Genomic DNA, 13,038 nt, shown 5'->3' with positions numbered 1-13,038 from the left:
TTCGAGCCCTGGTCTGGAAAGATCCCACATGCCACGGAGCAACTAAGCCCGTGCGCCACAACTACTGAGCCTGCACTCTAGAACCCACAAGCCACAACTACTGAGCCCACGTGCCGCAATTACTGAAGCCTGCGCACCTAGAGCCCCTGATCTGTAACATGAGAAGCCCACGCACTGCAACAAAGAGTAGCCCCCGCTCGCTGAAACTAGAGAAAGCCCACACGCAGCAACAAAGACCCAACACAGTCAAAAATAAATAAAAATAAATACATTTTAAAAAAAGAAACAGATGGAGAGAGAACTCAATTTTTGCCAAATGGAAAACTGCAAGAAAGAAAATAGCGTTCTTGAAACTTGTGATGTGAAGCCAAAAGAAAATTCATATGATGTCAAAGCTCTTGACAGTGGTCCTTCTATAAGAAGTAAAAGCTGAGAGAGTGTTGAGAAATTGACCCCTACGAGTTAAGCACATTTTAGTGAGTGCAAAGCTAGTGTGATAGAGATCATCTTGTTGTGGGCACCATTGCCGTTTGTCTTTAGTTTTTGTATTTTAGGTCTGCTTTTTCCATTAAGCCTGAGGAGCTTCAAGTTTTATGACCTCCTGGTAATGACTTGACAAGTGAACAGTGTCACCTATTGAGGACTGGCCTAAACAAGGAAAGTTTGTGTTTTTGCTGTGGAAATTCATATGATATGCCAAATAAGTTTAGCTAACTGCTTGCATGATTAAAAAGCAGTTGATTTGCTTCTAGTCAGTAGTTAATTATAAAAGTAAATGTATACATTATATATGTGATTTTTAAAATCCAGAATATGTAAATGTGTAAAAAAATAGGGGATATATTTGTGTATGTCTGTAAATATTGTCTGTAAAATAACATACATGTTGGCTTTTCTGCGACAGTCATTCTAGAAATAGCTCAAAGTTTTACACTTGGAATGGCTCCCATGTTTCTTTCTCCTGGGCTGTGGAGGAATGTGATTCTTCTATTCAACCAATCATATAAATATTTAATTCCTTGCATGTTCCAGTCACTGTGGTAGGTCATGGGGATGCATAGATGAATAAGACACGGTCCTCTGCACATTTTAAAAAATGAAAAACTTCTTTTCATAAGTTTGCATTAATGTTTAAAATGTTAAAATCCCAATAATATTAAAGAGTAATGGAAATATATGTTACCTGGCATGATGTAGAGACATCTGATCTTGCCTGGGATCAGTTGGTCTGATAAGTATGCAAGCAGTACCTATAACCATTATTCATGTGTTAATATAATCAAGTATTTTCAATAATAATTAAATTGCTGATAATATATTCAATTTCTTAGTACTTTGACTAGAGAGGTTTTAAAATAAATTTTGTTTTGACTGTGCTCTCCTGCTAAGAGACTTTATTTCTAAGTTTTGTGGTATTTTCTGCTTATCCCTAATTCATGTCATTCAGATTTTTGGAAGACACCCAGTTATCAACTAGTGATACCTAGTTTTGTCCTCAGTAATCTTTTGAGTAGTTGCTCCTCAAAAATAATACTGGAAGTTTCCCTGCAGGAAATTGAAGGAGTGTATTGAGGACATAGGTGGTCCTGAGGAGAGCTGATGAGAAGGGCACAGGCTGTTTCTTCACAGATACCAGCTCTTGGTTACTGGTGACTGCTTCTCTCTGTTTGTGGCATCTCACCTCGACCAAATGACACAATTTTGCAAAGTAGCCAGGGGCCATGAAGACACATAGGGGAAAAGAGCAGAATATGGATATTCATTTATTCGTTTATGAATTGATTAATCCAATTCACAAATGAATGAATGAATCTAGGCATTTAAGCAGCAAATATTCGTTGAGTCCCTACTATGTGCCAGGCATCATTTTAGACTCTGGGTAGTGAACAAGAGAGAAACGTTCTCAACCTCAGGGAGATTATATGCTAGTGAGGAGGATGAATAAACAAGTAAGTATGCAGTTTAGTGTCGGTATAGTACACGCTAACAGGAAGAGTGAAGAAGCGGTGAGGGACAGAGGTGGTGGCGATAATTATATGAAGACGTCAGGAGAGGCTCTGAGGAGAGGGGCTGCTTGGCAGACACCTGGATGGAGAGCATGCACCTGTGCGTTTCTTTGGGAGGTACATTGCAGGCATGACGTGTTCACAGAACAGCAGGAACATTGGTGAGGCTGGAAAACAAGGCGTGGTGCATCTCCTTTCTTATCTGTGTCGCTTATGAGTGTTTTGTTTTTTTAATCTCCTCTTTCTTTTTGCCATTCATTGGCTGATTTTCATTATCATAAAAATTTATATGTTTTGTTATAGAATTGTTACTTTGTTTCCTTGTTACCTGAACACCTATATATCACCACATTTTAGTGTTGTTTTATAACACTGAGACTTGGTATCTTTGGGCTTTATTGCCTCCTTGGTGAATTCTGATTAATGGTTGTGTTTAGTCAATGATATAATGAAGGGAAACGTGGATTGGAAAAAGCTTCTAGGTTCTAATCCTAGTTTTGTTGCTAACTGTAAACTAATGTAACATTTCTGGACCTCAGTTTATCTAGATGTAAACTAAAGCTGTTGGACTAGATAACTGCCAGGATTCCTCTTAACTGTAAAATTCTGTTGTTTCAGTGATTTTTAGGAAAAATCCCCAGGAGAAATACAATATATTTTTTTTCTTTTTATTTCCTTTTATAAAATTAAGGTGTGCAAATCTTGGATGTACAGCTTATTGAATTTTCACATATGTATGTACTCTTTTGGGAACTTTCTGGAATTAAAAAAAATATATTTTCCATCCACGGTTGTTTGAGTCTGTGGATACGGAACTTGGAGGGCTGCCTGTATAAGTATATTCCAAATACCTTTCGCAATCTGGAAATACCTATACTCAATACCTAAGAAAATATTATTTTTAGAAAAATGCAGTTTTAAAGCGTTTCCATTTTGTTGCATTCTTTTTTTAAGTTTATTTGTTTTTGGCTGCGTTGGGTTTTCGTGGCTGCGTGTGGGCTTTCTCTAGTCGTGGTGAGCAGGTGCTACTCTTCACTGCAGTGCGCGGGCTTCTCCTTGCGGTGGCTTCTCTTGTTGTGGAGCACCGGCTCTAGGTGCGTGGGCTTCAGTAGTTGTGGATTGCGGACTCTAGAGCACAGGCTCAGTAGTTGTGGCACACGGACTTAGTTGCTCCGTGGCATGTGGGATCTTTTCGTACCAGGGATTGAACCGTGTCCCCTGCATTAGCAGGCAGATTCTTATCCACTGCGCCACCAGGCAAGTCCTTCCATTTTGTTGCATTTTTGAACACAGTTTATAGATTAAGAAAGCAACAGATTTAAGGATTTCTCTTATTACATAAAAGTTTGGTCCCAATGTTGACTTTAAAGAAATCCTAAGGTACTTTTTCTTTTAAACACACTTCAGAAATTATTTCCACACTTCTTACGAGATATTTTAATATTTTGGGCTGGTCCTTAACTTACTTGATGTTGTAAACAGGCAAGTCTTTAGGTCATAGGGTCCCGTGATAGAATGATTCTCCCATTAGAGAAGCAAACAGTTCTGTTCTCAGCACATGATGTCACCAGCACTTGAGTCTTTCTTTAGTGGGTATTCCTTTTGGTGACTTTGCCAAGAACTCCTTTTCTTTGCATTTTGATGTGAACTCTGTTCATGGTGATTTTGTTCACTGCTGGTAATGTTGAAAAGCGACAAAATTCTTTTAGATTCAGTTTTCTTTGAGTATAGCTCTTCAAGCTATAGAATTAGGGCATTGTTTTCTAGATTTATAGATTCATGTTTCAAATTTAACCTTTTAATTTTAGAAACAGGAACACCAAAGTTGGAGGTAGTAAATAGTAAGTTCAAATGTATACTACTTGTGTTAATAGATACAGAGCCACTGTTTATAAAATATACAGTTATTATAGTGAACACATGAGGTGGGTGTTAGTGAGTGACTTAATTATAGCCCAAATCCCTATTGCTGTTAGAAATTGGGGAGAGCATTGCAAGGAGTAAAAGAATATGCACTGAAGTAGCTCACTAATTAGGATGTGCATTAGCAAACTGGATTCCACACTATGAGCAAAACATTTACAGCTTGCTCTGTGTGTTAGCGTTATGGACTTTTGTGATTCTGGGCCGATGTTAATCTTTAAAGAGGCATTTGTTACAGTTCCTTCCATGGTGTGGGCTTGAGCATTAGTCCCTTCACCAATCCACAGTGCTAAATATTGCAAGGATCCCCTTGAGGGATATTATTGGGTAGGGACCATGACTTTTAAAGGGGGGAGAAGAGCCATTGATTCATTGATAGTTTATATTAGATTTTTCTGACACTGTAAACAGCCATACTGAGTATTTTCAGTGAGCATTTCTATTAAGTATAGATTGGGGAAAATGATTCAGAGTTGGCAGGGGCCAGTGCTTCTTAGAATGAGTTTTGTGGAATATTGGTTCTGTGGAATGTTAATAAATGTTACATGAAATTAAAACCCAACCAACCAACCAACAGATCTCTTTGGTTATGAAACTTTGGAAAGCACTAGATTAAATGAAATTGAAGGGTTTTTTTTTGTTTTTCTAACTATATTGGGATATAGTTATGTAATGTTGTGTACCTTTAAGGTGTACAACATATTCATTTGATATAGGTATGTTGCAATATTGTTACCACCATAGAGTTAGCCAACACTTCCATCATGTCACATAATTACCATTTCTCTTTTGTGGTGAGAACATTCAAGACTTACTCTCTTAACAACTTTCAAGTATATAGTACAGTATTGTTCTCCGTAATCACAATGCTGTGCTTTAGATCCCCAGAACTTATTCATCTTCTAGGGTTTTTTGTTTGACTGGGAATTCTCAGGGCCTGTAATTTGTCAGTATACCTTGTACTTCTCTAAGATGAAGGGGAAGTGAGACAGCAACAGTACGCAGCATTTCCCAAACTTACTGGGCCATGGAATCATTTTTTAGAGAGTGTTTTGGGAACTTGACATGCCACAGGATACCACTGGTGAAAGTGATTAGGCTGAAATCATTTTGTAGATAGAAAACTAAGACCTAAATAATGTAAGTACTCAAGTAGCTAGAGCTGGTGAGATTCCAGACTAATTCTTAGATCACTGTTCTTTCCATCAGCAAAAAAGGAGATTTAATGGCTCAGAAGACATAGCTTTAAATATGTTAGAATGTAAATTAGGTTTTCATTGTCATCTTTTAAGATTTATTGAAGCTTAATGTCCTGTCCAAGGTTCTGGGTCTAACCAAAAAAGGTAGTACAAGCGGTCATTTCTTTCAGCTGCATTGCTAACAAATGGAATAGGGAATAGATGTAAAAATGAATTTACAGAATTACCTGAATCAGCTCTTTTTACCAAAATTAGGATAAACAGGGTCTTAGTTCTCAAACCTTAGTTTTGACTTGCTATTAAGTACAGATTTAATTTTCATTCTGTTGATGACTTTTTAAATGGGGTGGGGAGGGAGTTTAACTTAATGTAATTTAGACTCATAATTAAAGCTTCCAAAATCTGGATAGAAAATTGGGAGATTGGGATTGACATATATATACTACTGATACTATGTATAAAGTAGATAACTAGTGAGAACCTACTGTATAGCACAGGGAACTCTAGACAGTGCTCTGTGCTGACCTATATGAGAAGGAAATCCATAAAAGAGGGGATGTGTGTATACATTCACTTTGCTGTACAGTATAAACTAACACAATATTGTAAAGCAACTATACTCCTTAATATTTTACATTGAGGTATGATTTAGGTTGATCATTATAAAATTTTAAATAAATTTAGATTATAGACTAATGTTAAATTAGTTAATCATTTGATTAATTATTAGATTATAGACTAATGTAGTCAGACTTGTCGTCTAACAGTTTGTAAGAAAGTACGTGTACTAGGGTGAAAGGCTAAGGGAACAGGACCAGCAGAAGTATTTGTTAGTGCAGGGAAATTCTGGATAATCCACGTGAGCAGTTATGAGACTTAGAATTCCGCTCTAACACAGAGGTATACCTCGCTGACGTTCTTTGGTTTAGGGGAAGAAATTGTGGCTTATCTTGAAAAAATGCTGTTGGGTGTTCCTTCTTCTTTATATAGGAATTTAACATGGTTCCTTATTAAATAGAAAAGGCATTTCAGGAAGATATTAGCTTAAATTACTTATGTGTGGAATATTTTACATTACAAAGATAAGTGGTTGATTATAGTTTTACTGGGATATTTTGACAAAATTGGTAGTGTGTATTCTTCTCTCCTGTTTATTCCCCCACCCCACCCTGCCCCCAGTAACTGGCATGGTTATAACAAGTCTTGGAAAAAGAATTTACTGATTATAACTGACAGGAGGTTTAACTACAATTTTGTGTTCTTGGAAAACTGTTTAGAAAATTTTGGTAAGCATTAGGTACTTCTCTGAAAGGAATGAGAAGGTATTATGAGACAGGTTACTGATGATGAATAGAATAGTGGTACTAGGAGGGGTGAGTAAGAATGCTGCAAGAGAAGCAAGGTCAGTAAGTGACTATATAGCAATAGCATTGATCTGTGTGTATCCCTTTTCTCTTTTTATTTTTTATTAATTTTTAAAAATAAATTTATTTATTTATGGCTGCACTGGGTCTTTGCTGCTGCACGTGGGCTTTCTCTAGTTGTGGCGAGCGGAGGCTACTCTTTGTTGTGCTGCATGCGGGCTTCTCGTTGCGGTGGCTTCTCTTGTTGCGGAGCACGGGTACTAGGTACACGGGCTTCAGCAGTTGTGGCTTGCAGGCTCTAGAACGCAGGCTCAGTAGTTGTGGCACACAACTTAGTTGCTTCGTGGCATGTGGGATCTTCCCGGCCCAGGGCTCGAACCCGTGTCCCCTGCATTGGCAGGTGGATTCTTAACCACTGCACCACCAGGGAAGCCCCTCTTTTTATTTTCTTCCAGTTTTATTGAAAAATAATTGACATACAGCACTGTATAAGTTTAAGGTGTACAGCATAATGATTTGACTGACAGCATCATGAAATGATGATCTTAATAAGCTTAATCACCATCCATCATCTCATAAAGATACAAAATTAAACAAATAGAAAAAAATTTTTTCCTTGCAGTGAGAACTCTTAGGATTTACTCTATTGAAAACTGTCATATATAGCATATAGCCGTGTTAATTATGTTTATCATGTTGTGCATTACAACTTTAGTCCTTACTTATCTTATAACTGGAAGTTTGTACGTTTTTTGGTTTTTTTTTTTGCTGTATGCGGGCCTCTCACTGTCGTGGCCTCTCCCGTTGCGGAGCACAGCCTCCGGACGCACAGGCTCAGTGGCCATGGCTCACGGGCCCAGCCGCTCCGCGGCATGTGGGATCCTCCCGGACCAGGGCACGAATCCGTGTCCCCTGCATGGGCAGGTGGACTCTCAACCACTGCGCCACCAGGGGAGCCCAGAAGTTTGTACTTTTTAACTGCCTTCATCCAGTTTCCCTTCCCCCCACCTCTGCCTCTGGTAACCACAAATCTGATCTCTTTTCCTATGAGTTTGCTTGTTTGTTTTTGAAGTATAATTGACGTACAATACTGTGTTAGTTCCTGTTAACACAACATGTGATTTGATATTTTTATGCATTTCAAAATGACCACCATGATAATTCTAGTTATGGTCTGTCACCGTACAAAGGTGTTACACTGTTACTGACTGTATTCCACACACTGTACGTTTCATGCCTGTGACTCATTTATTTTGCAACTGGAAGTTTGTACCTCCCTCACCTCTCCTTCCTCCATGTTCCTCCCCTCTGGCAACCAACTGTTTGTTCTCTGTATCTATAACTTTTTCTGTTTATGTTTGTTCATTTGTTTTTTAGGTTCCACATATAAGTGAAATCATACTGTATTTGTCTTTCTCTAACTTCTTTCACTTAATAATACCCTCTAGGTCCATCCATTTGTTGCAAATGGCAAGATTTCATTTTATTTTAATTAAGGCTGCACAGCTTGTGGGATCTTAGTTTGAAAGATGGAAAGGGATTGAAAGATTTCATTTTTTATGGCTAAGTAATATTCCATTGTGTGGGGACTTCCCTGGCGGTACAGTGGTTAAGATTTCGTGTTTCTACCATAGGGGGCGCAGGTTCAATCCTTGGTCAGGGAGCTAAGATTCCACATGCTGCATGGTGCGGCCAAAAAAAAAAAAAAATTCCATTGTGTGTGTGTATGTGTGTGTACCACATTGCCCTATCTGTTCATCTGTTAATGGGCACTTAGGTTGCTTCCATATCTTGGCTATTGTAAATAATGCTGCAGTGAACATATGGGTGCATATATCTTTTTGAATTAGTGTTTTCTTATGATAAATACCCAGGAGTGGAATTGCTAGATTGGATGGTACTTCTATTTTTAATTGTTTGAGGAATCTCCATACGATTTTCCATCGTCACTGCACCAGTTTACATTCCCACCAACAGTGCACGTGGGTTCCCTTTTTGCCACATCCTTGCCAGCACTTGTTGTTTGTTGTATTTTTTATAATAGTCATTTCAGGTGTGAGGTGATATCTCATGGTGGTTTTGATTTGCATTTCCCTGATGATTAGTGATGTTGAGCATCTTTTCGTGTGCCTGTTGTCCATCTATATGTCTTCTTTGGAAAAATGTCATTTCAGGTCCTCTGCCCATTTCTTAATCAGGGTATTTCTTTTTTTGATGTTGAATTGTATATTTTGGGTGGCAACCCTGTATCAGATATATTGTTTGCAAATATCTTCTCCCATTCAGTACGTGGCCTTTTCGCTTTGTTGATAGTTTCCTTCTCTGTGCAAAAAGCTTTTTAGTTTGATGTAGTCCTATTTGTTTATTTTTGCTTTTATTTCCCTTGCCTGAGGAGACATACCAAAAATATATTACTAAGACTGATGTCAAAGAGTGTACTGCCTGTGTTTTCTTCTAGAAGTTTTGTGGTTTCAGATCTTACATTTAAATTTAAGTCTTTACTTAGAGAAGAGACTTGTGGTTGACAGGGCAGGGGGCGCGGTGGGAGGGGGAAGGACTGGCAGTGTGGGATTAGCAGTTGCAAACTAGTATATAGAGGATGGATAAACGGCAGGGTCCTACTGTATGGCACAGGGAACTGTATTCAGTATCCTATGATAAACCATAATGGAAAAGAATATGAAAAGAATATATATATATATGTATAACTGAATCACTGCTATACAGCAGAAATTAACACATTGTAAATCAACTATACTTCATAAAATATTTTAAAAAATAAATTTAAGTCTTTAATCCATTTAAAATTTATTTTTGTGCATGATGTGAGAGAGTAGTCCAGTTGGATTTTTTTACATGCAGCTGTCCAGTTTTCCCAACACAGGTTATTGAGGAGACTATCTTTTCCCCATTGTATATTCTTGCCTTCTTGCCTCCTTTGTTGTAGCTTTATCTTTAATTTTTGCCATTTTAAGTGTGGTGTGTCTTTGTATGGTCTTCTTTGGGTTGATCCTGTTTGGGCTGTCTGTGCTTCCTGGACTTGGATATCTGATTCCTTTTCCAGGTTAGGGAAGTTTTCAGCTATTATGTACTGACATATGTCCTCTGTGCCTTTCTCTCTCTCGCTCTCTCTCTCTCTCTCTCTCTCTCTCTCCTCCTTCTGGGACCCCTACAAATGAGAATGTTAGGACATGTGATGCTGTTACAGAGGTCTCTTAAACTGTCCTCATTTCTTTTTTTTTCTTCTTTTTCCTGTTTAGCTTTGGTGATTTCCACTGTTCATCGTCCAACTTGCCCATCTCTTCCTCTGTATCATCTAATCTACTCTTGATTCCTTATAGTGTATTACTGTTATTATTTTTTAAAATATTTATTTATTTGGCTGCGCCGGGTCTTAGTTGCGACACGTGGGATCTTCCTTGCAGCATGCGGGATCTTTAGTTGTGGCAAGTGAGCTCTTTTAGTTGTGGCATGTGGACTCTTAGTTGGGGCACGCGGGATCTAGTTCCCTGACCAGGGATTGAACCCCGGGCCCCTTGCATTGGCAGCCTGGAGTCTTATCCACTGGACCACCAGGGAAGTCCCATAGTGTATTATTTATTTCAGTTATTGTACACTTCACCTCTGTTTGGTTCTTTTTTATATTTTCTCTTTGTTAAAAACATCCGACTCCTCACTCTATTCATCCATTCTTCTCCCGAGTTCTTTGAGCATCTTTATGAGCATCACCTTGAACTCTTTATCAGATAGATTGCTTATCTCTACTTCACTTAATTCTTCTTCTGGGGTTTTATCTTGTTCCTTCGTTTGAAACATATTCCTCTGTCACCTGATTTGCTGTTTTTATTTCTATGTATTTGGCAGGTTGGTTACATTTTCCTCCTCCTCCAGATACAGCAAGGGAGACACCCTTACAAAATATTTCCATTACTAATGTAAATGTTTTCTTGCAAAGGGGCAACTCCCAGTTGGTTTTCAGAGTTTTCCTGAATTCTGCCGTTTCTTAGAAAATAACCAGTTTAAGATAATATTCCAAAGAGACACATTTTGGGGTGGCAAATTCTGCTCCCCTACATTATAGCAGGCTTTACTTTTTTTTGGAGAAGTTTTAGATTCACAGCAGAATTGAGCCATTTTTGGTACTGATCTAACATCACGGTGGTATTTGTTAAAAGGTGTCTATTTCTGTTATCAATTTCAGTGTATATACAAAATGTATTTTGCAGTTATATTTGCTGTTTTATGATTATTGTTTTTCAAAGTATTACCTTCTTTTCGACTGAATATAATATGCGTCATTTCACTATGAAAAAATTTACTAAGCAATTAACGGAAGGGAAAGCAGCAATGGGTTTTTCTGGTCCACTGAAGTAGACAAAGCCTTTTTCAGCCTTTTTCGTGTCCTGTGAATAGGATAGTGAATGTGTGCCTTGTGATTTGTTGTTCTGTTTTACTGCTTTGCTGACTGAGAACTGTATTTATATAGTTCATGTTTTGGCAGCTTCAAACAGGAAGAGAATTTTTAGGTCTGTTTTGAAAAAAACTGTGACAGGAATGTTACATATGTACATGACAAAGATGTATGTAAATTATTGGAGCTTCAAGGAGAGACAATAGTTTTCTTGGAGAGTATATGTTACTCTATCATTATTTAAAGTGACTTCTGTCAGATGAAAAATTAATCAGTCCAGTCAAACTAAGAGAGAAATGGAAAATTTTATTCAAGCTAAACTGAGGATTATAACCTGGGAACAGCCTCTCAGAAAGCTCCAAGAACTGTTCTGCCCGTTAGAAGTCAAAGCACAATTACAGAAGTTTTTTGACACGGGCCTGTACATTAAATGATGTATTATTGACTTACACACTCCAGATCTGCAAGTACAAAGAGATGGGTTGTGTGACCCCTTACAAGATCAAGATGGAATGTTATCTTTTAAGTTGTCTTATTGGTGCTGGGAGAATGTTGCGCTTTATTGTTGAGGAGGTTTGGTGGATGCATAACGCAGACACACAGTGTACATTAGAGGGGAGAGAGGAGGCCAAAGGACAGAAACATTTTTTATGTTTAAAATTTTCTTATCTTGCCATAAAATATGAATTTTATTTCACACTTCCATCATAATTGATGCATTAAGTTCGACTGAACCAGAAGTACTGCTAAATTCTAATGTAGTATGTATAATATAGTTAACATGCACATACTGGAGAAAAGCACGGAAACCCTACATTAGCAAATTTCTCATTTTAAAATAAAAATGCACCATGCCTCATTTTTCTCCACTATTAAAACTGGGTAGTCTTTCAAGTATTACTTTTTATTCTTGGGAGGAAGGGCAGAGATTGTTTATGTTAGGCTAATGTAGAAAGAATCCAAGACCACAAAGGTTGCACTTTAAATTTCAATAGAATTATGTGCTTCATATCAGCATTATGAAATTTTAAAATTTGGTGTATCTTGCACTTTCAGAAATTTCTCCAACAGTTAATATAATTGAATTGCATATTAATATCATTTAAATTAAGAAAAAAATCTTACAGTGCCTTTATTTTAGTATACCCTGTCATCTAAGGCCTAGATGATACTTACTAGTTAATTATGTGGCTTTGGTATGCACTAGTAGTCTTTTAGGAAAATATTTGCTTTAGTTTTGGGGGGAGGAAGTGTCTGATATATTTTTTAAACTTTATTATGAAAACTTTAAACATTCACAAAGTAGGGAGAATTGTATAATGAGTCCTCATGTATTCATCTCCTGTCCTCACTAGTTTAATATAATGATTCTTCTTGTTTTATCTGTGCATTCCCCACCATTACTTTCCTCCCAACCCCCCAGTGATTTTGAAGGAAATCCCAGACATCATGTAATTTCATTGAGAAATATTTCAATGTGTACCTCTAAAAGCGAATCAAATTTTTTGTATTCCCAGTGAGTACTAGCGAGCTTTGTTGTGGAGAGGAAGTTCAAGCGTGCTTGGAAACAGACCTGCCATTGCATTTTATTATAGTTAATTTGTATTCAGTAAGATCCAGAGTTTACATTACTTGGCTTTTTTTTTATTATTACAATACATCTCAAAGGATTTGAAGTGTTGATTTTGTAAATAACATCTAAGAAAACATTATGAATTACCATCATGAATATGTATGAAGCAATGTGACAGTCCTCATTTCAGAGCTAATCTGCAATTTGCTTTGTCATTTTTCATGGCTCCTCCCCAGCTCCAAAATTAGTTTCTTTATTTAAATGCTGAGAAACAGCCAGCATGTAACACTTATTTTCAGATGAAATTTATAAGGCTCTATTTGTGTCAGAGAAAGAGCCGAGAGAAAAAATATGCATATGGGACTGAAAAAAAGAGGAAGGGGCAGAACAGTGTAAACATCACAGCCTGGGTACCAGAGAAATAACTTCCCCTTTCCTTCACTCTCACTCACCCAACCTCTTGACTTTTTAATTTCTCTCTTTTCTTGGTGTCCCCTTTGAGTTACATCTTTTTCTTCTCTTGGCATTTACCTAACTTTGCCTGTGGCATTTATGATTAGGA

General features: G+C 37.5%; 1 protein-coding gene across 13 annotated transcripts in view; it reads left to right on the top strand.

The window, feature by feature from the left end:
• The window catches only part of ATE1 (arginyltransferase 1), a 155,551-nt gene that overhangs the window by 35,309 nt on the left and 107,204 nt on the right, over positions 1–13,038 (top strand). The gene's annotated exons all lie outside the window — the stretch shown is intronic.

Source organism: Lagenorhynchus albirostris, chromosome 16 (assembly GCF_949774975.1).
Source record: "Lagenorhynchus albirostris chromosome 16, mLagAlb1.1, whole genome shotgun sequence".
Lineage (NCBI taxonomy): Eukaryota > Metazoa > Chordata > Mammalia > Artiodactyla > Delphinidae > Lagenorhynchus > Lagenorhynchus albirostris.
The sequence above is the reverse complement of the archived record's forward strand: the minus strand, read 5'-3'. Positions and strand labels throughout refer to the sequence as shown.